Source organism: Pristiophorus japonicus, chromosome 23, assembly GCF_044704955.1.
Source record: "Pristiophorus japonicus isolate sPriJap1 chromosome 23, sPriJap1.hap1, whole genome shotgun sequence".
Lineage (NCBI taxonomy): Eukaryota > Metazoa > Chordata > Chondrichthyes > Pristiophoridae > Pristiophorus > Pristiophorus japonicus.
The window spans coordinates 46,192,496-46,218,768 of NC_091999.1; the positions used below are offsets into that span (position 1 = coordinate 46,192,496).

The 26,273-nt window shown below is 49.1% G+C and overlaps 2 pseudogenes; one reads left to right on the forward strand and one right to left on the reverse strand.

Moving 5' to 3' along the window:
* LOC139235516 (zinc finger protein 420-like) overlaps positions 1 to 26,273 on the forward strand; it is a 112,686-nt pseudogene that overhangs the window by 8,226 nt on the left and 78,187 nt on the right.
* LOC139235363 (zinc finger protein 229-like) lies at positions 733 to 19,319 on the reverse strand (annotated as a pseudogene).

Genomic DNA, 26,273 nt, shown 5'->3' on the forward strand with positions numbered 1-26,273 from the left:
ATTGGATCAGGCTCACCCTCGAAAATGAGTTTGACACCCTGAGGTAGACAATGTCAACCGGATTCCCCCATCCACCAAACTAACAACTTCTTTACAAACTCAAGCTAGTTTGTAAGACGTGACCATGTTTACCGGAATCCATGTTCAGTATTTCTAATGGCCCCTTCACTTTCCACATGATGGAAAACAGCATCTCTCTGGATCCCTTCAAGCACCTTCCCAGTGATCGAGGTCACGTTGATGGACCTTCAGTTTCCGAGCTCTGACTTGTGCACAATTGAAAAATGGGAACTACATGTGCTACCTTCCAATCTCAGGGAACAACCCATGAATCTACTGAGCTGTTGGCGCTATGGGCAAGAGGCTGGCAGAGCACCCTACCCAGCTCTTTTAACCCCCTTGGGTTGATATCATCCGCACCTTACACTGTCTAGATTTACCCGCACGGGTTGCTGTCAGTGAAGAGAGATGAGAAAGAACAAAGTGCATTTGCCGCTCTCAGTATGACCCTGAAGGACTGTGTCCATGCTGAAGTTCTTCACCCATATGATCCTCCCCCCAGATTGTCCTCTCGGAGCTCCAGCCAGGTGATGCTAAACACTCGGGTGGGAAAGAGAAAAGCCTGCAGCAATGTGTTTAAAGCAACACGAATTTATTTGTCTATATCTCGATTATTAAACTCCTGTCCAGTTAAAGGAGTTTTCATCAGCGGAAACAAACCTCAATTGTCAGAATGAACATGGTTCAGTCGGGTTGTGATTAACAGCAGCAATAACAGCATAATCCAACCTCTACAAACATTTGTGAACTCGCTGGTGCCTCAACAGGTGGGATGACTGAGTGAATCCCTTCCCACATTCAGAGCAAGTGAATGGCCTCTCCCCAGTGTGAATTCGCTGGTGCCTCAACAGATGGGATGACCGAGTGAATCCCTTCCCACACTCAGAGCAGGTGAATGGCCTCTCACCAGTGTGAACTCGCTCGTGCCTCAACAGGTGCGATGACTGAATGAATCCCTTCCCACACTCAGAGCAGGTGAACGGCCTCTCCCCGGTGTGAATTCGCTGGTGCGCCAGCAGGTTGGATGACTCATTTAATCCCTTCCCACACTCAGAGCAGCTGAACGGCCTCTCCCCAGTGTGAATTCGCTGGTGTGTCAGCAGGGCGGATGACTGAGTGAATCCCTTCCCACACACGGAACAGGTGAACGGCCTCTCCCCAGTGTGAATTCGCTGATGTATCAGCAGGTTGGATGACTGAGTGAATCCCTCCTGACACTCAGAGCAGGTGAATGGCCTCTCCCCAGTGTGAACTCGCTGGTGTGTTTCCAGCTGGGACGGGTAGTTGAAACGTTTCCCACAGTCCCCACATTTACACAGTTTCTCCCCAGTGTGACTGCGCTTGTGTCTCTCCAGGTTGGATGATCGGCTGAAGCCTTGTCCACACACAGAGCATGTGTACACTTTCTCCCCGCTATGAACAGTGCTTTTTGCATCCATAGCTGCTGGATGATATTCCATTCCCGATGAATCGAGTGACTTCGTCAGATGTTAATGTGATGTTTGAGCCTCCGGTCGATAAATCCTCCCCTTTTAATACCCTGTAAAGTGAATTTCAGTCAAGAAAAAGGGTGGATGAGAGAGATCCCACAAAAACACAAAGGCACTTTGAGAAATTGAGCTTAATGAACTTGGTAATTTCTGGCAGCAGCACTAGAAATAGTAACCATGAAAGCTGCAGTTTGTGGTAAAACCTAACTGGTTCATTAATGTCCTTCAGGAAAGGGAACCCGCCTCCATTGAGAGCCCCACATGGGGAATTGTTGGTCCCACTGGGCACAGAAATATTGGGGGTGAAACCCAGCAGCTTCTCCTCCATCTCCACTCCAGCTCAAACAGATGCAACAAACAGACCCACAAAGGAGACCAGGTATCCAAAGCGTCTTTCTAATATTTGCAGCATAGTTGAGAGGCGATTTATTCTAAATTGCCCTCGATTTGTAGACTTGAAATTCTAGATTTGGCTTTGTACCCGAATCCAGGTCAGCGATTGGAGCATGGACAGGATCATCAGAATGGCCCATGTACAGCAGGTGGTGCGGCAAGCAGCAGAGGAGTGGTGAGGTCGGGGTGGAGTAGCACCGGGAGATCGGGGCTGAGAGATTGTGGCCCACAAGAGGCGAGAGTTGGGGGCTGAGAGATTCGGGCCAAGGAGAGGGAAGAGTTCGGAATGGAGAGATTGGGGCCAAGGAGAGGTGAGTGTTCGAAATGGAGGGATTGGGGCCAAGGAGAGGTGAGTGTTCGGGGAGGAGAGATTGGGGCCAAGGAGAGATGAGAGTTCAGGGCGGAGAGATTGGGGCCCAGGAGAGGTGAGGGATCGGAGCGGTGAGATTGGGGCCCACAAGCGGCGAGCGTTCTGGGCGGTGAGATTGGGCCCCACGAGAGGCGAGAGTTCAAGGGGGGAAGAGATTGGGGCCCACGAAAGGCGAGAGTTCGGGGCGGAGAGATTGGGCCCCACAAGAGACAAGAGTTTGGGACGGAGAGATTGGGGCAACAAGAGGCGCGAGTTCGGGGCCTGGGATAGGCAAGGGCCCAGGGACAGCATGGGCCAGACCACAGTGCGATCTATGGGCAGTAGGAGTATGTGCACCAGGTCTGCGCAGCGGAACTTGGTCTCCAGTCGTCTTGGTTAACCTTTGCCACTGGCCCAAGACCTCACTCTGTCCAGCCCGTGTGGTGGCTGGTATGCAACGGACACACGCGTTAAAAGAATCCATGCACAGGCATCTCCCACCCTTCAATATGTAGTTCGGGACCTGGAATATCAAGTCTCATATTGAAACATCTGTGAACTCATCCCTTTTTGGTGTGGAAGTGGGTCATCCTCGATTCAAGGGATGCCGAATACTATACTGTTCAGGAGACCAGGGAGTGACTTCCGCATCCAGCACCCACCCTGATACGGAGCGGCTTGGAATTGCTGGGCATGCTGTATTTCATGGGACTAGAGGGACAAATACAAGGCATCGTGGCAACACCTTCGCTCCAAACACTGGCACCTGCTCGACTATGTTATCGTCCGAGCCAGGGATCGTGAGGGTGTGCGAATCACCCGCGCCATGACAGGAGCTGACGACTGCTGGACGGACGACCGCCTTCTCCATCATCGACATTAACATAGCCCCAAAGCGGAGGGGACAGCAGAAGCAGTGCCACAAGAAAGTCAATGCCGGGGCACTTAAAGACCCAGCTAAGAGAGCCCTATACAGCCAACGCTTCAGAGCTAACCTGTCGTGTCTTGATGACGCTGAGATGCTGAATGCCCACAGCGCTTGGTCTGCCCTCCAGGCCTCCATAACCAGTGCCTGTGAAGAGACACTTGGTCATTCAACCAGAACACACCAGGACTGGTTTGATGAGAATTATCAGGTGATCCAAGAATTAATATTTCTGAGCCTCAAGCAACAACCCAACTCAGGAGCAGCAAAGCAACATTACAGGCAGCTCAAAGCTGAGATCCAACAAAAAACCTGAGACCTAAAGAACAGCTGGTGGATGGAGAAAGCACAGCAGATACAATAACTGGCCAACAGCCATGATGTGCGAGGATTCTTCATATCAGTCAAGGCCACCTACGGTCCAAACTCCCAAGGCCCCACCCCACTGCTGGCCAAGAATGGAGAAACACTCAACAAGTACACCGAGGTTGTCGAGGCCCGCTGGAAGGAGCACTTCGAAGATCTCCTCAATCGAGATTCTGACTTTGACTCGAGTGTTCTCGACTCCATCCCGCAGCATGCGTCCCGCCACCACCTCAGTAAAACACCAACGTTGCATGAGGTAGGAAAAGCCATAAGGCAGCTCAAGAACAACAAGGCTACGGGAGCGGATGGAATACCTACTGAGGCGCTAATGCATGGCGGAGATTCGCTGTTAGCATGGATACATGACCTCATTTCGCTCATCTGGAGGGAGGAGAGCATGACTGGAGATCACAGAGATGCAGTGATCGTGACCATCTTTAAAAAAGGGGGCAAGTCCAACTGCAGCAACTACAGAGGAATCTCCCTGCTAATCAGCCACTGGGAAAGTTATTGCCAGATTCCTCTTCAACCGTCTTCTCCCTGTGGCTGAGGATCTCCTCCTGGAGTCACAGTGCCCCACGGGGCACATCAGACATGATCTTTGCAGCGCGACAGCTGCAGGAAAAATGCAGGGACCAGCGCAAGCCGTTATACATGGGCTTTATCAACCTTCCAAAGGGATTTGTCACTGTGAAACATGAGGCTCTATGGAGCATCCTCCTCCATTTCGGATGCCCTCAAAAATTTGTCAACATCCTTCGCCTGCTCCACGACGACATGCAGGCCATAATCCTTACCAACTGATCCATTACAGACCCAATCCACGTCCGGACCGGGGTCAAACAGGGCTGCGTCATCGCTCCCATCCTCTTCTCAATCTTCCTCACTGCCACGCTCTAACTCACAGTCAACAAATTCCCTACTGGAGTGGAACAAAACTACAGAACCAGCAGGAAGCTGTTTAATCTTTGCCGCCTCTGGTACAAAGTCCAAGATAACCCCAACCTCTGTTGTTGAGCTACAGTATGTGGACAACGCCTGCGTCTGTGCACATTCTGAGGCTGAACTCCAGGATATAGTCGATGTATTTACTGAGGAACACGAAAGCATGGGCCTTACGCTAAATATCCATAAGACAAAGATCATCCACCAGCCTGTACTCGACGCACAACACTGCCACCCAGTCATCAAGATCCATGGCATGGCCCTCGACAACATGGAGCATTTCCCATACATCGGGAGCATCCTATCAGCAAAAGCCGACATTGATGAGGAGATTCAACACCGCCTCCAGTGCGGCAGTGCAGCCTTCAGCCAGCGGAGGAAAAGAGTGCTCAAAGACCAGGCCCTCAAAGCTACCACCAAGCTCATGGTCTACAGTGCTGTAGTAATACCCACCATCCTGAATGGCTCAAGACATGGACTATGTACAGTAGACACCTCAAGTCGCTGGAGATATATCACCAACGATGTCTCCGCAAGATCCTACAAATCCCCTGGGACGACAGGCACATCAACATCAGCGTGCTCGTCTAGGATAACATCCCCAACATTGAAGCACTGACCACACTCGATCAGCTCCGCTGGGCAGGCAAATTAGTTTGCATGCCAGACATGAGACTCCCGAAGCAAGTGTTCTATGCGGAGGTCTTTCATGGTAAACGAGCCAAAGGTGGGCAGCGGAAACGTTACAAGGACACCCTCAAAGCCTCCCTGATAAAGTGCGACATCCCCACTGACACCGAGGAGTCCCTGGCCAAAGACCGCCCTAAGTGGAGGAAGTGCTTCCGGGAGGGCGCTGAGCACCTCGAGTCTCAATGCAGAGAGCATGCAGAAATCAATCGCAGGCAGCGGAAATAGCGTGCGGCAAACCAGTCCCTCCCACCACTTCCCTCAACGACTATCTGTCCCATCTGTGACAGAATCTGTGGCTCTCGTATTCGACTGTACAGCCGCCAATAAACTCACTTCAGGAGTGGAAGCAAGTCTTCCTCGATTCCGAGGGACTGCCTATGATAATGATGAAATGGGGATTCTAACCCTGGGACTGAACATGGGGATTCTAACCCAAGGAGTGAATATTTCTGGGCCTTCTCTGTTACAATTATGTAGGACTTAAACCATAAGGTCGGTACTAAGCATCGCCTTTAGGGGAGATGGTGAGAAATTCGAGGTGTGGAGAGTGAGAATAAAATATTTGAAACACTCCTTTACCCACTGGGAGCCGGTTGGAAACAGACACTGACATCGCTCACTTTGTTCCTTAACCAAGATGGCCGCGCATGCGCGGTGCGACTCACCAAATCAAGAAGGCGGAGCACTGAACCCGCTCCTGCACGAAGATGGCCGCCGTTAGCCTGGGCCTGTGACCGGGAGAAAGACCCGAAGCTGCAACCGCCGATATTCCGGTTTTTATTCCGAGCTGGCGGCGGGCACCGCTGGTTTATGAAGCCTCCCGCGCCACCCGCTGGTCCATTGCTCCCCTCCAGCCGCTCAAATTAAGCGCTTCTGCGGAGGGCATGTTACCCATTTCTCCTTCGCCACTACATTCGCCGCGCATGCTCCAAACACAGCCAGGAGACGCGCCTGCGCACTGAACTCCTGTAGTCCTGGTTCGGCATTTTCTTGCCCGTGCTGCATATTGGGTAAATACGCCGCCATTGCAATACTGCGTTGGTGAATCGAACAGGATTTACTGGGATTGCATTGGGCATTGAATCATATTCATTCTGGCAGTTATTGTTTGTTTCTGCTGATCTTAATAACCCCTATATCTGCGCTGGAGATTAATGTTCTATATTAATGTCCTGTGATAGTTTGAAGTGGTGCTCTCCTCTCTCTATCCTGCGACAGTTGGAGCTGGTGCTTTCCACTCTCTCGTCCTGTGATACTTGGAGCTGGTGCTCTCCACTCTCTCTCCTGCGACAGTTGGAGCTGGTGCTCTCGACTCTCCCGTTGGTGTAAGAGGGAGGGCTTTAGTTTCCTGAACAATTGGGACCGCTTCTGGGGAAGGTGGAACTGTACAAGTCGGGACAGGATACACCTCTAGAGCGACGGGACCAATGTTCTCACAGGTGGTTTTGACAGTACAGTTGGGAGGGCTTTAAACTCGCTTGGCAGGGAGATGGGAACCCAGGAGGGGTCACTGAGCTAGTTAGAGTGGGTGAGAGCTCAGATGAACAGAACTCCAAGAAAGAATGCAAAAGCCAGGAGGCAACAAAGCAGATTAGCACTGGTGGAAGTGTAAACCACAAGGTGATAAGAAGGGACAATATGTATGAATATAAAGGGGCTGCAGGAGGCGTCAAAACTAAAAAATCATGGTTTAAAAACTAGTATTAAAAATCTCTACTAAAACGCACGAAGTATTCGAAATAATGTAAATGAGTTGACGGCACAAAGCATGACAAATGGGTATGATTTGGTGGCCATTACAGAAACGTGGTTACAGGGTGGCCAAGACTGGGAATTAAACATGCAGGGGTATCTGACAATTCGGAAAGATAGACAAGAAAGGAAAGGAGGTGTGTTAGCTCTGTTAATAAAGGATGATATCAGAGCAGTTGTGAAAGATGATATTGGCTCTAATGAACAAAATGTTGAATCATTGTGAGTGGAGATTAGAGATAGTAAGGGGAAAAAGTCACTGATGGGCGTAGTTTATAGGCCCCCAAATAATAACTTCACGGTGAGGTGTACAATAATCAAGGGAATAATGGAGGCATGTGAAAAAGGAACAGCAGTAATCATGGGGGATTTTAACCTACATATTGATTGGTCAAATCAAATCACACGGGGTCGCCTTGAGGAGGAATTCATAGAATGCATACGGGATTGTTTCTTAGAACAGTATGTTACAGAACCTACAAGGGAGCAAGCTATCTTAGATCTGGTCCTGTGTAATGAGACAGGAATAATAAACGATCTCCTAGTAAAAGATCCTCTCGGAATGAGTGATCACAGTATGGTTGATTTTGTAATACAGATTGAGGGTGAGGAAGTCGTGTCTCAAACGAGCGTACTATGCTTAAACAAAGGGGACTAGAGTGGGATGAGGGCAGAGTTGGCTAAAGTAGACTGGGAACAGAGACTAAACGGTGGCACAATTGAGGAACAGTGGAGGACTTTTAAGGAGCTCTTTCATAGTGCTCAACAAAAATATATTCCAATGAAAAAGAAGGGTGGTAGGAGAAGGGATAACCAGCCGGGGAAACCAAGGAAATAAAGGAGAGTATCAAATTAAAAACCAATGCGTATAAGGTGGCCAAGATTAGTGGGAAACTAGAAGATTGGGAAAATTTTAAACGACAGCAAAGAATGACTAAGAAAGGAATAAAGAAGGGGAAGATAGATTACGAATGTAAACTTGTGCAAAACATAAAAACAGATAGTAAAAGCTTTCACAGATATATAAAATGGAAAAGAGTGTCTAAAGTAAATGTTGGTCCCTGAGAAGATGAGAAAGGGGATTTAATAATGGGAAATGTGGAAATGGCTGAGACCTTAAACAATTAATTTGCTTCGGTCTTCACAGTGGAAGACACAAAAACCATACCAAAAATTGCTGGTCACGGGAATGTGGGAAGGGAGGACCTTGAGATAATCACTTTCACTAGTGGGGTAGTGCTGGGCAGGCTAATGGGACTCACGGTAGACACGTCCCCTGGTCCTGATGAATTGCATCCCAGGGTATTAAAAGAGATGGCGGAAGTTATAGCAAATGCTTTCGTTATAATCTACCAAAATTCTCTGGATTCTGCGGAGGTGCCATCGGATTGGAAAGCAGCTAATGTAACGCCTCTGTTTAAAAAAGGGGGCTGACAAAAAGCAGGTAACTATAGGCCGATTCGTTTAACATCTGTAGTGGGGAAAATGCTTGAAGCTATCATTAAGGAAGAAATAACGGGACATTTATACAGGGATAGTGCAATCAAGCAGACACAAGATGGATTCATGAAGGGGAAATGACGTGTAACTAATTTATTGGAATTCTTTGAGGATACAAAGAGCATGATGGATAGAGTTGTACCGATGGATGTGGTGTATTTAGATTTCCAAAAGACATGCAATAAGGTGTCATAGAAAAGGTTACTGCAGACGATAAATGTACGCGGAGTCAGAGGAAATGTATTAGCATGGATCGAGAATTGGCTGGCTAACAGAAAGCAGAGAGTCGGGTTAAATGGGTCCTTTTTGGGTTGGAAATCGGTGGTTAGTAGTGTGCCACAGGGATCAGTGCTGGGACCACAACTGTTTACAATATACATAGGTGACTTGGAAGAAGGGACAGAGTGTAGTGTAACAAAATTTGCAGATGACACAACGATTAGTGGGAAAGCGGGTTGTGTGAGGACACAGAGAGGCTGCAAAGAGATTTAGATAGGTTAAGCGAAAGGGCTAAGGTTTGGCAGACGGAATACAATGTCGGAAAATGTGAGTTCATCCACCTTGGGACAAAAAACAGTAAAAGGGAATTTTATTTGAATGGGGAGAAATTACAACATGCTGCAGTGCAGAGGGACCTGGGGGTCCTCGTGCATGAAACTCTTTTTGGATAAAGAACATGACAGTTCACGCAGCGAATTAACTGACCACGGTAGGACTCGAACCTGCAATCATCTGATAATATCACAGATACAATCGCAGTTAGACGCCTTTCCCATTAGGCCATACGGCCTCGTCCTCGTGCATGAATCCCCAAAAGTTGGTTTGCAGGTGCAGCAGGTAATCAGGAAGGCGAATGGAATGTTGGCCATCATTGCGAGAGGGATGGAGTACAAAAGCAGGGAGGTACTGCTGCATCTGTACAGGGTATTGGTGAGGCCGCACCTGGAGTACTGCGTGCAGTTTTGGTCACCTTTCTTAAGGAATACTTTGGAAGGGGTACAGAGACGATTCACGATGCTGATTCCGGAGAAGAGGGGGTTACCTTATGATGATCGATTGAGTAGACTGGGTCTTTACTCGTTGGAGTTCAGAAGGATGAGGGGTGATCTTATAGAAACATTTAAAATAATGAAGGGGATAGACAGGATAGAGGCAGAGAGGTTGTTTCCACTGGTCGGGGAGACTAGAACGAGGGGGCACAGCCTCAAAATACGGGGAATCCAATTTTAAACCGAGTTGAAAAGGAATTTGTTCTCCCAGAGAGTTGTGAATCTGTGAAATTCTCTGCCCAAGGAAGCAGTTGAGGCTAGCTCATTGAATATATTCAAATCACAGATCGATAGATTTTTAACCAGTCAGGGAATTAAGGGTTATGGGGAGCGGGCGCGTAAGTGGAGCTGAGTCCATGGCCAGATCAGCCGTGATCTTGTTGGGTGGCGTAGCAGGCTCGAGGGACTAGATGGCCCACTCCTGTTCCTAATTCTTATGTTCTTTTGTTAGTATGTTCTTATTAATGTTGGGGAAGTCCAGAACCAGGGGTTACAGTCTTAGGATAAGGGTAAGCCATTTAGGACCGAGATGAGGAGAAACATCTTCACCCAGAGAGTGGTGAACCTGTGGAATTCTCTACCACAGAAAGTTGTTGAGGCCAATTCACTAAATATATTCAAAGAGGAATTAGATGTAGTCCTTACTACTAGGGGGATCAAGGTGGATGGTGAGAAAACAGGAAGTGGGTACTGAAGTTGCATGTTCAGCCATGTACTCATTGCAGACTCGATGGTCTGAATGGCCTACTCCTGCACCTATTTTCTATGTTTCTATGTTTCTATAAATATTGAATAAATCAGCTTGGTTCAAAGACAGTGTGTCGAATGTTTGATTTCTCCATAATAATAACTAATTAATGTTCTGTTACCGACTGTTCCATTTTGAAGCCTTTTCTTAATGTAGATTATTTCACTTCTCCCCCAGTTGATCTTTTATGATATCAAATCCCAAGGTTGTTCTCTTTGAGTATACGGCTTGTGGGTGTCAGAAACTGAACCGGAATGTTTCACATTACACTCATATGACATTCCTTTCAAGCAACCATTGAAAGAACTATGTTGCTTAAGACTGGAAATCTATTATTTTGTACATTGTTTAACGCTTTTTGAATGTGGTTACTATATGTAATCGTCTTTGAAATGTGTGATCTTTTTAACTGTCTTTCCTGATTTAATAGTTTTGTTGATATAATTTCTTGTTACTAACATAGCTTGCAGAATTTCTTGCATCAAGATAATTGTTTAAGTACTTCCATTATCGGGTCTTTAGCTCCTCCACTGATCCCTGTGAACAACCTTTGATTCGGGACTGGGTTTGGGCGCGGGTTTAGGGTTTAGTGGTTTTGGTTATTTGTTAGGATTAGGGTTAGTGGTTGGGATCGTCAGTAGGATATTAGGCACCTTGGAATCCCTGGCCAAAGTCCACCATAAGCGAAGGAAGAGCATCCAGGAGGGCACTGAACACCTCGAGTCTCACCGCCGAGAGCATGCAGAAAACAAGCGAAGGTAGCGGAAGGAGCATCTGACAAAGCAGACTCCTCACCCAGACTTTCCATTAACGACTGTCTGTCCCACCAGTGACAGTGACTATAATTCCCATATTGCACTGTACAATCACCTGAGAACTCACTTTTAAAGTGGAAGCATTTCTTCCTCAATTTCGAGGGATTGTCTATGATGATGATGATGATGAGGCTTAGGAGATAGTAATTCTCTGAACACCTCGAGTCTCAACGCCGAGAGCATGCAGAAATCAAGTGCAGGCAGCAGAAAGAGCGTACACAAACCAGTCCCACCTACCCGTTCCCTCAACGACTATCTGTCCCATCTGTGACAAGTCAGTGGCTCTCATATTGGACTGTTCAGCCAGCACAGCTGGGGGAGGCATATACTGGGATTGGGGTAGGGCACTTTGGCTGAGGAGGCATGCACTGGGACTGGGGTAAGGCACTTCAACTGGGGGAGGCATATACTGGGACTGGGGTAAGGCACTTCAACTGGGGGAGGGATAAACTTGCACTGGGGTAAGGCACTTCAACTGGGGGATGGATAAACTTGCACTGGGGTAAGGCACTTCAACTGGGGGAGGGATAAACTGACACTGGAGTAAGAAACTTCAGCTGGGGAGCGATACACTGTGACTGGAGGAAAGGCACTTCAACTGTGGGAGGGATACACTGGGTCTGGAAAAAGGCACTTCAACTGCGGGAGGCTTACACCGGGACTGGGCTAAGGCACTTCAGCTGGGGAGGGATACCCTGGGACTGGGGTAAGGTACTACGGCTGGGGGACGCATATAATGGGACTGGGGTAAGGCACTTCAACTGGGGAAGGGATACACTAGACCGGGGTAAGGCACTTCAACTGAGGGAGGGATACACTGCCACTGGGGTAAGGCACTTCAACTGGGGGAGGGATACATTGGTACAGGAACAAGGTACTTCAACTGGGGGAGGCAGACACTGTGACTGGGGTAAGGCACTTCAACTGGGGGAGGGATTCCTTGGGACTGGAGGAAAGGCACTTCAACTGTGGGAGGGCTACACTGGGTCTGGAATAAGACACCTCAAATGGGGGAGGCATAAACTGGGACAGGGCTAAGGCACTTCAACTGGGGGAGGGATACACTGGGATTGGGGTAAGGCACTACGGTTGGGGGAGGCATGCACTGGGACTAGGGTAAGGCACTTCGGCTGGTGGAGAATATACTGGGACTGGGGTAGGGTACTTCGGCTGGGGGAGGCATGCACTGGGATGGGGTAAGGCATTTCGGCTTGGGGAGGCATTCACTGGGACTGGGGGTAAAATACTTTGACTGGGGGTGGCATGCACTCACACTGTGGCAAGGCACTTCGGCTGGGGGAGGTATGCACTGGGACTGGGGTAAGGCACTTTGGCTGGGATAGTCATAAACTGCGACTGCTTTTAGGCACTTTGGTTGCTGGAGGCACATACTGGGACTGGGACAAGGCATTTTGGCTGGGAGAGGCATGTAATGGACTTCGGCTGGCAGTGGTGTGCACTCGGACTGGAGTAAGGCACTTCAACTGGTGGAGGCATACACTGGGACTGCGGTTAGGCATTTCAACTGGGAGAGGCATGCACTGGAACTGCAGTAAGGCACTTCATCTGGTGGAGGGATACACTGGGACTGGGGTAAGGCACTTTGGCTTGGGGAGGCATTCACTGGGACTGGTTTAAGGCACTTTGGCTGGGTGAGGCATATACTGGAACTGGGGTAGGGTACTTTGGCTGACGTTGGCATGCATTTGCACTGAGAAAGGCTACTTCGGCAGGGGGAGGCATAATTGTGACTTGGGTAAGGCACTTCGGCTGGGGGAAGCATGCACTGGGTCTAGGGTAATGTACTTCAACGGCTGGAGGGATACAGTGGGACTGGGGTAAGGCACTTCGGCTGGGGGAGGAGTGCACTGGGACTAGGGTAACGCACTTCAACAGGGGGAGGGAAAACTGGGACTTGTGTAATGTACTTCAACTGGGGGAGACATGCACTGGGACGGCGGTAAGGCACTACAACTGGTGGAAGGATACACTGGCACTGTGGTAAGGCACTTCAACTGGGGGACGCTAACACTGGGACTGGGCTAAGGCACTTCAACTGGTGGAGGCATGCACTGGAACTGGGGTAAGGCACTTCAACTGAGGGAGGGATAAACTGGGACTGGGGTAAGGTACGTCGGCTGGGGGAGGTATTCACTTGGACTGCGTTAATGCACTTTGGCTGGGGGAGGCTTGCACTGAGACTGCTGTAAGGCACTTCGGCTGGGGGAGACATATACTTGGACTGGGGTAAGGCACTTCAGCTGGGGGAGGCATGCACTGTGACTGGGATCAGGCACATCGGCTGGGGGAGGCATGCACTGTGACTGGGATAAGGCACTTCGGCTGGGGGAGGCATACGTTGTGACTGGGGTAAGGCACTTTGCCTGGGGGAGGCATGCAATGGGACTGGGGTCAGGCACTTCGGCTGGGGGAGGCACATACTGTGACTGGGGTAAGGCACCACAGCTGGGGAAGGCATGCACTTGAACTTTGGTGAGGCGCTTCGGCTGGGGGACGCATGTACTGCGACTGGGTTAAGGCACTTCGGCTGGGGGAGGCATATACTGAGACTGGGGTAATGCGCTTCAACTGGGGCAGGGATACACTGGACTGGGGTAAGGCGCTTCAACTGAGGGAGGGATACACTGGCACTGGGTTAAGCCACTTCAACTGGGGGATGCTAACACTGGGACTGGAGTAAGACACTTCAACTGGGGGAGGCATAAACTGGGACTGGGCTAAGGCACTTCAACTGGGGGAGGGATACACTGGGACTGGGATAAGGCACTTCGGTTGGGGGAGGCATGCACCGGGACTCGGGTAAGGCACTTTGGCTGGGGAAAGCATATACTGGGATTAGGGTAAGGCACTTCGGCTGGGCAAGGCATGCACAGCGACTGGGGTAAAATACTTTGGCTGTTGGAGGCATGCACTCACACTGTGACAAGGCACTTCGGCTGCGGGAGGCACGCACTGGGACAGGCGTAAAGCACTTCGGCTGGGGGAGGTGTGCACTGGGACTGTGGTAAGACACTTCGGCTGGGATAGGCATAAACTGCGACTGGTTGAAGGCACTTCGGTTGTTGGAGGCATCTACTGGGACTGGGACAAGGTACTTTGGCTGGGAGAGGCTTGCACTGGCATGGGTGTAAGGGACTTCGGCTGGCAGAGGTGTGCACTCGAACTGGATTAAGGCACTTCAACTGGTGGAGGCATACACTGGGACTGCGGTTAGGCATTTCAAATGGGGGAGGCATGCACTTTGACTGGGATAAGGCACGTCATCTGGGGAGGGATACAGAGGGACTGGGGTAAGGCAATTCGGCTGGGGGAGGCATTCACTGGGACTGGTGTAAGGCACTTCAGCTGGGGGAGGCATGAACTGGGACTGGGGTTAGGCACTTCGGCTGGGGGAGCATATATTGGGACTTAGGTAAGGCACTTCGGCTGGGGGAGGCATGTACTCGGACTGGGTTAAGGCACTTCAGCTGGGGGAGGCATATACTGGGATTGGGGAGTATGTGTCTTCAGTTGGGGGAGGCTTGCACTGGCACCGAGGTAAGGCACTTTGGCTGGGGGACGCTTATACTGGTACTGGGGTAAGGCACTTCGGAAGTGGGAGGCATATATTGGGACGGTGGTCAGACAATTTGGATGAGGGAGAAATGCAATGGGACTGGATTAAGCCACTTCGGCTGGAGGAGGCCTGCACTGGGACTGGGATAAGCCACTTCGGCTGGGGGAGGCATGCACTCTGACTGGGAAAAGGCACTTCTGCTGTGGGAGGCATGCACTGGGACTGGTGTAAGGCACTTCGGCTGGGGAAGGCATACACTGTGACTGGGTTAAGGCACTTCGGCTGGGGGAGGCATGCACTTGAACTTTGGTAAGGCACTTTGGCTGGGAGAGGCATATATTGGGACGGTGGTAAGACACTCACTTCGGATGAGATAGAAATGCAATGGGACTAGGGTAAGGCACTTTGGCTGGGGGAGGCCTGCAATCTGACTGGGGTAAGGCACTTCGGCTGGGGGAGGCATGCACTCTGACTGGTGTAAGGCACTTCGGCTGGGGGAGGCCTGCAATCTGACTGGGGTAAGGCACTTCGGCTGGGGTAGGCATGCACTCTGACTGGTGTAAGGCACTTCGGCTGGGGGAGGCATGCACTCTGACTGGGGTAAGGCACTTCGGCTGGGGAGGCATGCACTCTGAGTGGGGTAAGGCACTTTGCCTGGGGGAGGCATTTACTAGGACTGGGGTAAGGCACTTCAGCTGGGAGAGGCTTATACTGGTACTGGGGTAAGGCACTTTGGCTGTGGGCGGCATATACTTGGATCGTGGTAAGACACTTCGGCGGGAGGAGCAATGCAATGGGACTAGTGTCGGGCACTTCTGCTGGGGGAGGCATGCACTGGGACTGGCGTAAGGCATTCAGCTGGGGGAGTCATATCTTGGGACTGAGGTAAAGCCCTTCTGTTGGAGGAGGCATGCATTGGGACTGGGGTAAAGCACTTCGGCTGGGGGAGGCATGTATTGGGACTGGGGTAAAGCACTTCGGCTGGGGGAGGCATGTATTGGGACTGGGGTAAAGCACTTCTGCTGGGGAAGGCATGTACTGGAACTGGGGTAATGCACTTCAGCTGGGGGAGGCATGTGCTGGAACTAGGGTAATGCACTTTGACTGGGGGAGGCATGCACTGGGGTAATGCACTTCGGCTGGGGGAGGCATGCACTGGGATGGGGGCAAGGTACTTTGGCTTGCCCTTGCCATCTTATGGGGAGCTCTGTCCTCTGTCGCTTCAGGAATTCAAAGTGGATTGAGTTACAATTTGCAAAGTCAGTGAGACCTTGGGATGGGTGGTTCCAGTTACACATAAAGTGAAATCTCAGGGTGTGGCTTATCCTCCAAGGGACCAATCATAGACAAATGGTGCGGCGTGGTGGCCATTTTGGCAGTACAAATAAGCGTGTTCTTTATTAACCCGCTCCCTCCCTCCGCCCATCTCTCACCTGCTGACTCACCCACTGTGCATGCTCAGCTCACACTGCCCGGCTGATTGACGGCACCTCCCGACCAATAGGGAGAGTGGGGGCAGGGCTGGAGGACCAGGCAGGCGGTTGATCCTCCAACCAATCACAGTGTACGAGAGGTGGAGCTTGCAGCCCCCAGTGGGCGGGGCTGGGTCTGGCTCTCGCTCATTGGCTGAAACTCTGCTCCATTGTTAAAGTTGATGTCCCTCAAACTCCAGGAGGAAATGGGACATTTCTGTCGTGGCTTTAAACAGATGGAACTCTGTGGGGTGGAGGAAACATTGCAGCATTTGGTAGTGACATGGATTCATTCAGGCCAGACAGGGGGGATTATTTCTGGAAATAATACAGTGTAGTTGTTTCTGTTGAAACAGATGAAACCCTGTCGTTGTGGAGCAACCACACTTCTCGTGTCCTGGTCAATCACGTGTGCAACAAGTGTCGTCATGGAAGTAAAGGATGGTATCAAATTGGAAAAAATGGCATATAATGTTGTGAAGGACAGTGGAAGGCCAGAGGATTGGGAATTTTTAGAAACCTGCAAAGGACAACTAAAAAATGAAAAAGACAGAGAAGATAGCAGATGAGAGCAAACTGGCAAGAAATATAAAAACAAACAGTAAGAGCTTCTACAGGGACATAAAAAGGAAACGAGTATCTAAAGTAAACATTGCTCGCTTAGAGGATGACATTGGAGAATTACTAATGGGAAACACGGAAATGGCAGAGATTTTGAACGAATATTTTGTATTAGGCTTCATGGTAGAGGACACTAAAAACATCCCAACAGTTGCTAACCAAGGAGCTATTGCGGAGGGGAAGTTGGGGGGGATGACTTAAAACAATCACTATCACTACAGATAAAGTGCTAATCAAACTAATGTGACTAAAGGTGGACAAGTCCTCTGGACCTGATGGCATGCATCCTCAGGTCTTAAAATAATTAGTTGCAGAGATAGTGCATGCATTAGTTGTAATCCACCAAAATTCCCTGAATTCTGGAGAGGTCCCAGTGGACTGGAAAACTGCAAATGTAACACGCCGATTCAAGTAAGGAGGGATTCAGAGAGCAGGAAACTATACATCAGTTAGCTTACCATCTTTCAGTGGGAAATACTCAAGTTCATCATTAAGGAAGTACTAGCAGGACATTTAGAAAACCATACTGCAGTTAGGCACAGTTAGCATGGTTTTATGAAAGGGAAATCATGTTTGACAAATTTGCTGTAGTTGTTTAAGGATGTAACGAGCAGAGTGGATAAGGGAGAATCACTTGATGTTGTATATTTTGATTTCCAGAAAGCATTCAATAAGGCGCCACACAAAATATTACTGCACATGCTAAGAGCTCATGGGGTTGGGTGTAATATATCAGCATGAAGAGAGGATTGCTGAACTAACAGAAAACAGAGAGTCCGGATAAATGGGTCATTTTCAGGTTGGCAAACAGTAACTAGTGGGGTGCCGCAGTGATAAGTACTGGGGCCTCAACTAATTACAATTTATATTAATGACTTGGATGAAGGGACCAAGTGTAACATAGCCAAATTTGCCGATGGTACAAAGATAGGTGGGAAAGCAAGTTGTGAGGAGGACGCAAATAATCTACAAAGGGATATAGATAGGTTCAATGAGTGGGCAAAAATCTGGCAGATGGACTATAATGTGGGAGAATATCAGGTGATTTCCTTTGGTAGGAAAAAAAAGCAAATTATTATTTAGATGTGGACGATTATAAAATGCTGTTATACAGAGAGATCTGGGGATTCTTGTACATGCAACTCAAAATGTTTGCATGCAGGTACAGCAATAATCAGGAAGGCAAAATGAATGCTGGCCTTTATTGCAAAGGGGATGGAGTCTAAAAGTAGGGAAGTCCTGCTACAACTGTAAGACCACACCTGGGCTACTGCGCACAGTTTTTGTCTGGACTTGTCTCCATTCTCGTGCCAAGAGGATTGATCCACCCAGAAGGGAACAACAACATTTGGGTACACTGATTCCCCACCAATTCCCATTCCGCTTCTTTCTGCTGGATATGGAGGGGCCACTATGTGTAATGAGCAAGGCATTAAGAATTGTCAGCAAGCTCTTTCCAATTGGAGATTTTATTCAGTGGAAACTTTCACACACTATTGTAGATTTTGTACCAAAGGTCAATTTAGGATTAAAGTAAAAGTTCATAATTTTATTGCAAAGAAAATTTCTGTTGAAAATTGCTGAATTAAGGGGAAAGATAACCCACAGTGTTTCTTAAATGGACACTGCAGCCCTGAGAACACAATCAGCAATATATCCAGAATATTAAAATCCAGCCCAGTTATCGGGTTATTAACATCAACAGAGACAAACCCCAACTGTCAGAATGAACATGGTTCAGTCGGGATGTAATTAACAGCCTCAATAACAGTAGAATCCAAATCCTGCAACCACTTGTGAACTCGCTGGTGTTTCAGCAGGTGGGATGCCTGAGTGAATCCCTTCCCGCACTCCGAGCAGGTGAACGGCCTCTCCCCAGTGTCTACTCGCTGGTGTCTCAGCAGGTTGGATGACTGAGTGAATCCCTTCCCACACTCCGAGCAGGTGAATGGCCTCTCCCCAGTGTGAACTCGCTGGTGTGTCAGCAGGTTGGATGAACAAGTGAATCCTTTACCACACTCATAGCAGGTGAACGGCCTCTCCCCAGTGTGAACTTGCTGGTGTGCCAGCAGGTTGAATGATCAAGTGAATCCCTTCCCACACGCCGAGCAGGTGAACGGCCTCTCCCCAGTGTGTACTCGCTTGTGTGACTGCAGGTGGGATGACTGAGTGAATCCCTTCCCACACTCAGAGCAAGTGAACGGCCTCTCCCCAGTGTGAACTCGCTGGTGTGCCAGCAGGTTGGATGAACAAGTGAATCCCTTCCCACACTCCGAGCAGGTGAACGGCCTCTCCCCAGTGTGAACTCGCTGGTGTGCCAGCAGGTCGGATGATGCAGTGAATCCCTTCCCACACTCCGAGCAGGTGAATGGCCTCTCCCCAGTGTGAACTCGCTGGTGTTTCAGCAGGTCGGATGACTGAGTGAATCGCTTCCCACACACAGAGCAGGTGAACGGCCTCTCCCCAGTGTGACTGTGTTGATGAATTTCCAGGACAGATGGTGATCTGAATCCCTTCCCACAGTCCCCACATTTCCACGGTTTCTCCATGGTGCGGGTATCCTTGTGACTCTCCAGGTTGGACGACCAGTTGAAGCCTCGCCCACACACACAACACGTTTACAGTTTCTCCCCGCTGTGAATGGTGCGATGTTTCTTCAAGCTGTGTAACTGGTTAAAGCTCTTTCCACAGGCAGTGCACTGGAACACTCACTCGGGTATGTGTGTCTCGGTGCTTTTCCAGTCACACTGATATTTGAAATCTTTTCGCACAGACAGAACAGACAAACATTTCTCCTTCCACTTTCAAAGGCCGATGATATTCAGGTCCTGATGAATCGATTGACTCCATCAGATCTTGACACGAGGTTTAGTTTGTGTTTCCTGTCTGAAAATCTCCCCTTCTAATACGATGTAAAAGGAGATAACAAAACTCATCACTGTCAGTACAAGACACAAATTCAGGATATACACATCTAGTTTCCATTTAACATTCTTTCCTCTCTTTTTCTTCCAAAGCTGTAAATCCCTGTCCCACACATTTTCCCTCCTGCAGCACTGAAATCCAAATCAACACACATTTCTAGCCTGTTTCTCCTCCACTCCCAGTTTTCACCACCAATTCTGGTTGGGTTCAGTTCTACACTCACTGGTTCCCGTCCCTCTCCTCCCCTGAATGTTCTGACTGTGGCTGGGTTCAGGTCGACACTCATTGGTTCCCCACTTCCACTGAAGATGCTGAGTCTGGCTGTGTTCAGTTCCGCACTCACTGGTTCCCCTACCTCTGCTCCCCTGATGGGGCGGTCTCTGGCTGGGGTCATTTCTGCAATCACTGGGTCCTCTCAGTCCCTCCCCTCTTTCCCCACCACTGAAGATGCTGACTCTGGCTGGGTTTAGTTCTACTGTCACTGGTTCCTCTCCCTTGAAGGTATTGACTATGGATGGCTTTAGTTCTACAGTCACTGGTTCCCTCCCCTGAAGGTACTGACTCTGGCTGGGTTCAGTTCTAGACTCACTGGTTCCCTCACCTGAAGGTGCTGACTCTGGCTGGGTTCAGTTCTACACTCACTAGTTCCCCTCCCCTGAAGGTACTGACTCTGGCTGGGTTCAGTTCTACACTCACTGGTTCCCCTCCCCTGAAGGTGCAGTCTCTGGCTGGGTCCAGTTCTGCACTCACTGGTTCCCCTCCCCTGAAGGTACTGACTCTGGCTGGGTTCAGTTCTACACTCACTAGTTCCCCTTCCCTGAAGGTACTGACTCTAGCTGGGTTCAGTTCGACACTCACTGGTTCCCCTCCCCTGAAGGTACTGACTCTGGCTGGGTTCAGTTCCAGACACTGACATCATTCACTTTGTTCCTGCACCAAGAGGGCCACGCATGCGCTGTGCTGTTCAGTGAATCAAATTGGCGGCGTGAACCTGCCTTCCTGCACCAAGATGGCCACCGTTAGCCTGGGCCTGTGACCGGGAGAAAGCCCCAAAGCTGCAACCGCCGATATTCATGTTATTATTCCGGGCTTGCGGCGAGCACCGATTGTTTATGAAGCCTCCCCGGCTCCCCGCTGGTCCATTACTCTGCTCCGTCCCGCTGAAAAGGACACTTCATGGGAGTCTGTACAAAACGCGTCTCCTCCGCCATTACACGTACCGCGCATGTTCCAAACACAGCCAGGGCCCGCGCTTGCGCAATGAGCTCCTGTAGTCTGGGTGCAGCACATTCTCCCCTGCGGGGCATGCTGGGTACATATGACCATGAGAAATAGGAGCAGGAGTGGGCCACCCAGACTGCCGAGCCTGCTCCCCATTCAATAAGATCATGGCTGGTCTGATCATAGGCTCAGCTCCATTCCCTGCCCACTCCCCAGAACCCTTTACTCCCTTATCGCTCAAAAATCTGGCTATCTCAGCCTTAAATATATACAATGATCCAGACTCCACTGCTCTCTGGTGCAGAGAATTCCACAGATTTACAAACCTCTGAGAGAAGAAATTCCTCCTCATCTCAGTTTTAAATCGGTTGAGGAGAAAGATTGCATTTGTGACTAGAACACGATGTACTGTGATTGCATTGGGCACTGAACCATGTTCATTCTGGCAGCTCTTGTTTGTTTCTGGTTATCTTAATAACCTCTATACCTGAACATAAGAACATAAGAAATAGCAACAGGAGTAGGCCATATGGCCCCTCGAGCATGCTCCAACATTCAATAAGATCCTGGCTGATCTGATCATGGACTCAGTTCCACTTCCCCGCCCGCTCCCCATGCCCCCATATTCCCATATCGTTTAAGAAACTGTCTATTTCTGTCTTAAATTTATTCAATGGCCCAACTTCCACAGCTCTCTGAGGCAGTGAAGTCCATAGATTTACAACCCGCTGAGAGAAGAAATTGCTCCTCATCTCTCTTTTAAATGGGCGGCCCCTTATTCTAAGATCATGCACTCTAAGTCTAGACTCCCCATTATCACTGGAAACATCCTCTCTGCATCCACCTTATCAAGACCCCTCATAATCTTATACGTTTTGATAAGATCACCTTTAATTCTTCTGAATTCCAGTCAGTAGAGGCCCAACCTACTTAATTGTTCCTCATAAGTCAAACCCCTCATGCCCAGAATCAACCTAGTGAACCTTCGCTGAGCTGCCTCCAAAGCAAGTATACCCTTTCATAAATATGGAAACCAAAACTGCACGCAGTATTCCAGGTGTGGCCTCACATATAGCTGTAGCAAGATTTTGCTGCTTTTATACCCTATCCCTTTTGCAATAAAGGCCAAGATACCATTGGCCTTCCTGATCACTTGCTGAAACGACATACTATCCTGTTGCATTTCATTCACAAGTATCCCCAGGTCCTGCTGTACTGCAGTACTTTGCAATCTTTCGCCATTTAAACAATATCTTGCTCTTTGATTTTTTTCTGCCAAAGTGCATGACCTCACACTTTCCAACATTATAGTCCATCTGCCAAATGTTTGCTCACTCACTTAGCCTGTCTATGTCCTTTTGCAGATTTGTTGTGTCCTCCTCACACATTGCTTTTCCTTCGATCTTTGTATCATCAGCAAACTTGGCTATGTTACACTCAGTCCCTTTTTCCAAGTCGTTAATATAGATTGTAAAGCTGGAGATTAATACCCTCTATAAATGTTGAATAAATTATCTTTGTTTCAAACACAGTTTGTTGAATATTTGATTCTTCCATGATCAGAGGAGATTAATTGATGTTCTGTTATGGACTGTTCCCGTTTAGGGCTTTTTCTTAATCTAACTTTTATCACTTCTCACCTAGTTCACTTTCTAGCATATCAAACTCCAAACTTGTTCCATTTGCATACATGATTTGTGGTTGTAGTAGACTTAACTGCAGTGTCTCAGTTTAAACTCAGCTGCATTCTTTTGAACCACGCCTTTATTGAACTGTCTTGCACAAGATTTGAAATCCGTTATTTTCTCGATCAGTTAACCTGTTTTTGAAACCAATTGAATATTAAAAACTCATCCACACATTTTGCACGTGATAGCCTGTGAAATATTCTGATATTTGTAATCATCATTACCACAAGCTCCGTTCCCGAGTGACCGACTCCATCCCTCTCCCCAACTTCTGTCTGAGCCTGAACCAGACTGTTCGCAACCTTGGTGACATATTGAACCCTGAAATAAGTTTTTGACCACATATCCACAAAATAACTAAGAATGCCTATTTCCACCTCTGTAACATCGCCCATCTCCGCTCATGCCTCAGCTCATCCACTGCTGAAGCCCTCATCCATGCCTTTTTTTACTTCTGGACTTGACTATTCCAATGCACTCCTCCCACATTCTGACCTACATAAAGAAGTGTTAATCCAAAACTCGGCTGCCCATGTCCGAACTCGCACCAAGTCCAGCTCACCCATCACCCCTGTGCTCGCTGACCTACATTGGCTTCCAGTGAAGCAACGCCTTGATTTCAAAATTCCCACTCACACTGCCCCCACAACATCCCCACCTCCCCGCCCATGAGATATCAGTCTTTCTGAGTATTCCTGATTATAATTGTTCAACCATTGGTGGTTTTTGTGGCTGTGCCTTCTGTTGCCCAGGCCTCAATTCTGGAACATCCAGCCTAAACATTTCTGTCTAACCCCTGCTGTACCTGCCCTGGCAATTTTTGATGGGATGGTGTAGAGCACGTTTTTCTCTGTATCTACTCTGTGCTGTATCTTCGCTCAGAGTGTTTAACGGGACAGTGTAGAGTGATTTTTACTCAATATGTAACCCGTGTTGTTCCTGCCCTGGGTGTGTTTGATGGGACAGTGTAGAGGGAGATTTACTCTGTATCTAACCCGTGCTTTACCTACTCTGGGACTGGTTAATGGGACAATGTAGAAGGATATTTACTTTGCATTATAACGCTTTCTGTACCTGCCATGGAGTGGCTGATAGGACAGTGTAGAGGGAATTTACTCTGTATCTATCATTTGTGTACTTGCCCTGGGAATGTTTGCTGGGACAGTGTAGAGGGAACTGTACTCTGTTTTTACCCAGTGCTATACGTGCCCTAGGAGTGTTTGATGGACAGTGTAGAGGGAGTTTTACTCTGTATCTAACCCGTGCTGTACCTGTGATGGGAGTGTTTGATAGATCAGTGTAGAGGGAACATTCCACTGTATCTAACCCGTGTTGTACCTGCCCTGGGAATGTCTGGTTGAACATTATAGAGGCAGATCTCCTCAATATCTAATAAATGCTGTATCTGCCCTGGAATGCCTGGGACGTTAGAGGGAGATGTACTCTGTGTCTAACCTGTACTGTACTTGCCCTGGGATCTGTATAGCGGAAGCTTTGGTCTGTATTTAATCCATGTTGTACCTGCCCTGGGAGAGTGTGATGGGACAGTGTATTGGGATCCTTACTGTGTACCTACTCATATCCATTATACCCCTTGGAGGACGAAATGTGCACTGTGACTCCGGGAGGAGCTCCTCAGCCGGAGTGACTGGAGTGCATCATCACCCCCAGCAACCAAATTTTAATTTGACTGTCCAAAGTTTAATTGGTTTATTTTGTTGGTTATAGTGCCCCCCCACCCCAGCTTTAATCAGGGGGCACTTGATTTAAAGATCAACAAAAAATAGTTGTGCGATACCTGCCCTGGGATTTTTTTATTGAAACAGTGTAGAGGGAGAAATTACTCTGTAATTATCCCGTGCTGTTCCTGCCCTGGAGTGTTTGTGGGACATGTACTCCATATGTGCTGTACCAACCCTCGTCTGTTTGTTGCGACAATGTTGAGAGAGCTTTATTCTGGATATAACCCATGCTGTACCTGCCCTGGGACTGTTTAATGGGACCGTGTAGAGAGAGATTTACTCTCTGTTGAAACCGTGCTGTACTTCACCTGAGAGTATTTAATGTGGCAGAGTAGAGCAGCGGGAGCTCTACACTGTATCTAACGCATGTATCACATCATGGGCCACCCCAACCTGCGAGAGAACATCTCCACAGTTTGGGGCTATAAAAAGAGCAGGAGCGAGCCACTGCAGCTTCAGTGTGAGCTGACATAAATGTGTGACGGCTTCGAGGTAGACGACCGAGAGACATCATCAGGGCCCAGATTGCCATTTGGAGCATGGGCAGGAGCATCGGCAGGGCCCTGGTACAGCAGAGGAACATGGAAGGATGTGCTGGACTTGCGACGAGTGATCGGGGCAGAGGAGTGATGAGGGAGCATGCCTGAGATTTGGTGGGTGATCTTGATGGAGGTTCATGCGAATGTTTGGTGCAGAGATGGGGCAGTAGATTGTGGCGGAGGTGCGGCGAGTGTATTTTTGGAGGAGGAGCGGAGAGGGATCGTGCCGGAGGTGAAGCGAATGTTTGTGGTGGAGGAGTGGCGAGTGATCGTGGCGGAGGTGCGGCGAATGAGGGTACCGGGCGGAAAAGAGGCAAGAGCCCAGGGGCAGCACGGACCTGCCCACACTGTTATATTTGTGCACACTAGCTCAGTACAGCAAAACAGGTCTCCAGTAATCCTGATTAACCCTTGCCACTGGACCAATCCGAGCTCTGTCATGCCCGTGTCGTGGCTGGTGTGCAACGGTCACCACACGTTAAAAACAATCCACCCATCGGCATCTTCCACCTCCTCAATTGGAGGTCAGGACTGGAACATTGGGTCCTTCATTGAAATATCTGTGAACTGCTGTGGAAGCAAATCATTCTCGTTCGAGGGACCGGCTATGATCATCTAACCCGTGCTTTACCTGCCCTGGGATTGTTCAGAACAGTGTAGAAGGAGCTATATTCTGTATCTATCCCATGCTGTAGTTTCCTCTGGCACTGACTCTCAATGGGGTACAGTTCCTTTGGCACAGATTTACTGTATATTTAATTTGTGCTGTACCTATCCTGGGAGTGTTTGATAGGATAGTGCAGAGTGAGCTTTATTCATTATCTAACCAATGCAGTATCCACTCTGGAATGCATGGGACAGGTTGAGGGAGATATACTCCATATCTTACCTTGGAATGTCTCGTGGGATAGTGTTGAGGAAGCTTTACTCTGTATCTAAGCAAGGCAAGGATGTCCTTCCTGAGAGAAGAAGACCAATACAGTGCACAGGACTCCAGGTATGGTAAGGGAGTGAAGGGTTCTGGGGAGCGGGCAGGGAATGGAGCTGAGCCGATGATCAGACCAGCCATGACCTTATTGAATGGGGAGCAGGCTCGGGGGTCTGGGTGGCCCACTCCTGCTCCTATTTCTCATGGTCGTATGTACCCAGCATGCCCCGCGGGGGAGAATGTGCCGCACCCAGACTACAGGAGCTCAGTGCGCAGGCCCTGGCTGTGTTTGGAGCATGCGCGGTGCGTGTAATGGCGGCATCGACACGTTTTGTACCGGCTCCTCAGAAGTGTCCTTTTGAGCGGGACAGAGCGAAATAATGGACCACCGGGAAGCCAGGGAGGCTTCATAAACAGCCGGTGCCCGATGCAAGCCCGGAATAATAACCGGAATATCGGTGGTTGCAGCTTCGGGGCT